This window comes from Schistocerca gregaria, chromosome 1, assembly GCF_023897955.1.
Source record: "Schistocerca gregaria isolate iqSchGreg1 chromosome 1, iqSchGreg1.2, whole genome shotgun sequence".
Classification (NCBI taxonomy): domain Eukaryota; kingdom Metazoa; phylum Arthropoda; class Insecta; order Orthoptera; family Acrididae; genus Schistocerca; species Schistocerca gregaria.
In genome coordinates this window covers 467,093,907-467,098,155 of record NC_064920.1, presented here as the reverse complement: position 1 = coordinate 467,098,155, position 4,249 = coordinate 467,093,907, and the positions used below count along the sequence as shown (strand labels likewise).

Below are 4,249 nucleotides of genomic sequence, written 5' to 3'. Positions count from 1 at the left end.
AGGGCCTACCAATCCTGTCGTTGCACCACGCACTGTTCTACGGCAATTCACGAAGCAGAAGCCGTTTTCTTTGCAGGCATTAAGTGCAGCCGTCTTCGACACAGGAAACATTTACACGTTTGGCAGCTGTGGGATTGGAACCCACTCCTCGAAAGAGACTGGTGCCTGAAACCAGCAGCTTAGACCTCTCGGCCACGCTACCTACACAACAGGCGCGTCACAAAAGCTGTGTCCTACCCCACGATAAAACACCGCAGCGGCACAAAAAAAGAGACGTAAAAATTGGCAATGGTGGGATTCGAACCCACGCCTCCGAAGAGACTGGTGCCTAAAACCAGCGCCTTAGACCGCTCGGCCACGTTACCATTTGACCAAGAGCGGCAAAACGTTAAGTGTCTTGGCAATCGCTGTGCCATGTATTTCCACTGCTCTCCCACTGGAAGCGTCTCTTTAGGCCATCCACAATACGAAAATGCCGTTCCCGCCGTATGGGAGCGACGCCACTTGTCTGTAGCTGTCGTTGATGAGGAGGAGCAGCGCTGGGATTCGAACCCACGCCTACGAACAGACTGGTGACATTAACCAGCGCCTTACAGCGCTCGGCCACGCTACGTGCGCTGGCTGCATTGGGCGCCGGTGTTCCTAGCATTTGTAGAAACAGTGTACGTCACAGCTTCCTGTTCTGCTGGCACTGGCTGCTCAACCATCGCACTTCAAACAACTGCCCGTTTCGACTGCAGAGAGCAGCGGACGTCCGCGCTCTGGGAGGTGACATTACGTGTTGGTGATGAAGTGGAAGTATAAACTGTGGCCTGCGGAACACGAGTGAAAAATCAGGAGATCACTGTAATTTCGAGTACTCGTGCACTATCGCTATAGCAGCGGCAGCAAGGCAAAACTTTCAAAACTGCCGTGACCAGGATTCGAACCTGGGTTATTGCGGCCACAACGCAATGTCCTAACCACTAGACGATCACGGCCACGGAGGCGCCCTCAAAAGCAGCTGGCGGGATTGCAAGTGGCGGTACACAGCAAAGCCCAGCCCACAGTGTCACGCCACAGCAGTGTCAGACACGTTCTCCATCACATGTATACAAACAAATGAACGTCCCTGTGCTGTCAGGACACTAACTACAGTGGTCAGTTGCATTCTCCTCCGTGGCAATGTCTTGCAGTCCTCCAAGCCTCTTCACTACAGGTATGTGGCTCGATAACAAGTGGACAGACGCCGCATCTCTCTCGCCATCGGGTGTTGCCGTGAAACATACTTAACGTAGCTTTCTGCACGCGTCAGCGTAGCGTCAGTCGAGCAAAGTCGAGACAAGTAGCATAAGAGGGGCAACAAAAATGTGCATTTCCCGTACCGGGAATCGAACCGGGCCTACTGGGTGAGAACCACCTATCCTAGCCACTAGACCACACAGGTTAACGACGGCAGTGCTCTTTATCTAGCGCAGCAAGCACATACGGTTAACTGGCGACAACTGTAAAAAATCCACTCTCTCACATTATAGAACGGCGTACTCCGGACGCATTTCGTCGAGACGAACGCCAACAATGATGAGAGCAAAAGGCGCCTACAAATCCTGTCGTTGCACCACACACTGTTCTACGGCAATTCACGAAGCAGAAGCTGTTTTCTTTGCAGGCAGTAAGTGCAGCCGTCTTCGACACAGGAAACAATTACACGTTTGGCAGCTGTAGGATTGGAACCCGCTCCGCTGAAGAGATTGGTGCGTGAAACCAGCTCCTTAGACCGCTCGGCCACGCTATCTACACAACACCCTCGTCACAAAAGCTGCATCCTACTCCGCAATAATGCACCGTAGCGGCACAAAAATGAGAAGTAAAAACTCCCGTTATAACCCGTCCTTGTGCTCTCCAATTACACCTTCTTCGGGAGCTTCTTCAGCTATAAAATTAAAACGTTGCTTCTTCCAAACTTAAAATACGAATTTGTTAACTCTTCATTCAGTCTGAAAAGTGGAAACTTCTCTGTACCGGTTCCGTGGCCAGCGACGTCCTGTGGAAGACGTGAGTCTTCAAGTTGAAGTGTTGAAAGCGGAGACACAGAATTTTTGCGAGGAAAATTTCGTGTGTTCGTTCACCGCAACCGAAACATCAAACTAAAACTAAAATCCTCTTGAAGTGAAAGTGCGGCAATGTTTCAAGTAGACTGTGACCTCAGGCACACGAAACGATGTTCTAACGTGTCGTCTTGTCGACAGTCTTCACACAAGCTCGGCGGAGATAAGTGGATGTGGCGCAGCTTTTCGTCGGTGGGGATAATGCTGTTAACCACTTGGTACCAAAAGCTGCTGACTTCCGCTGACAGGTGAGGAGCGTGAACGTGAGCCCAGGCCGTCCTCCACGCAGACCGCGGGTAGCGCGCCTCCATCTTATTGCCGACTGGCCGTCCTCTTAGTCCCTGGTAGACACCTTTCACAGTCCGCGTTCGATGGTCGAGTACGTCGGCGGCGATATAACTTTTCTGAATGTAGTATTCTCGAACATACCGCAGCTGAAACGGTATTGTAGTCGGGTCGAGAGGGGCCGCTTCAGACAGAGGACGATGAATCTCGAACAGAACAGCTGTTGGGCTGGACGGATCCTGTTCAGTGGTGACGCTTGTCCGATGAATGAGCAACGAAGCGGCTTTGAAGGCAAAATGAATGAGGCCCAGTCCACCCTGTTCGCGCGGCAAAGTACATGTGTCGTAAGCCACCTTAAAAATATGTCCCCTCCACAACAGCCAATAGACTGCCTGTGTGATGGCTCTGCCCAAATTTTTGGGTACCTGAAATAACTGGGCGAGGTACTAGGCTTTGCTGAGCAAGAAAACATTGATTAAAAGCACCCGCTGTGTTAATGCGAGGGTGCGAGTCGCGGACAGGCTAGCCATAGCTTGTATGCCATTTAAGACAATGCGCCAGTTGTAGGACGCAGTCTGTAGCAGATTATCTTGAAAACGAACGCCCAAAATTTTGTGTTCCTGTTTCACTGTAAACCATGGGCGTTTGAAGCCCCGTGTCGCCACATAAATGGGCAGAGAAACCGTCTTACGGGTATTGATGCTCGCACCGGATGCACGTTCATACTGGGTGACAACAGCACGCATTTTATCGAAGTCGGTGGCCGAGGACACCAAGAGGCCAAGGTCATCGGCATAAGTGCAACAAACGTGCTTCTCATCCCCAATCCGTATTCCCATGCAAGCAATGTGCAACTTACGCAACAAAGGATCTAAGGAAATTGCGTAAAGTGCCATGGACAGAGGGCACCCTTGTTTGACAGAACAGAGGAGTGAAACAGGTTCCGATGCTAATCTGTGAAGTGGAATTTTTGAAAAGGTTACAAATCATAGTTATAAACTTCACACCGAAACCAAATTTCTGTAGCATTCGCCGGAGATATAGGTGGCTAACTCTGTCAAATGCCATTGCGAAATCGATGGATAAAATGCCAAAAGGAATCCTGTTCGTCGAAGCATAGGCAATGGCATCTCGGTACGTCGAGACAGCACCATAGATAGTGCGTTTCGGCACTGCACAGTACTGAAAGGGACTAATTAGTTTTTTCATGACCACCTGCAAGCGGGAGGATACACATTTGGTAGAGAGTTCATAATCGGCATTAAGAAGGGTGATTGGCCGAAGATTGCACAGTTTCCTGGTGTTTGCAACCTTTGGAACCAATACCACGATACCTTCCAGAAAGGACGCAGGGACGTCCACGCCATTTAAAATTTCATTAAAAATATCAGTAACGGTCGAGCCAAACAAGTGCCAAAAATGCAGATAAAATTCCGGCGGTAACCCATCAGCACCCGGTGATTTATTAACGGAACATAGTTTTAAAACATCTCGCACTTCCTCCGCGGTAAATTGTTCAGTGAGGTGACGGCGATCTGTTACGGACAAGACGTATGGAACGTCATGGAGAAGCTCGGAAATGGCAGCAGCATTCGTGCGTTTCTCACTGAAAATTTCGACAAAGTGACGGCGGGCCTCGGCAAGAATTGCCGCCTGGCTGCGAAGACGCGTACCGTCAGCTGATTCCAGCTCTGTAACGTAACGTCGCGTAGCGCGCCGGCGTTTGCGCTGCTGGTGAAATACGGAGGGTGCTTCATCAACGAGCTTCCCGGAGGCCCGACTCCGTACGACAGATCTGCGCAGTGATTCCCTTTTCAAGTCCAGAAGACGGTGTTTTATTCGCCGAATTGTCTCCATCCGAAGAGCGGTATTATCTG

The 4,249-nt window shown here is 50.4% G+C and overlaps 2 non-coding genes across 2 annotated transcripts; both read right to left on the bottom strand.

The window, feature by feature from the left end:
- Positions 1–283: 283 nt before the first annotated feature.
- On the bottom strand, positions 284–365 carry Trnal-uag (transfer RNA leucine (anticodon UAG)). Its single transcript has one exon. It is a non-coding gene; the product is annotated as a tRNA-Leu (tRNA).
- A 543-nt stretch (positions 366–908) lies between these two features.
- On the bottom strand, positions 909–980 carry Trnah-gug (transfer RNA histidin (anticodon GUG)). Its single transcript has one exon. It is a non-coding gene; the product is annotated as a tRNA-His (tRNA).
- Positions 981–4,249: the final 3,269 nt, after the last annotated feature.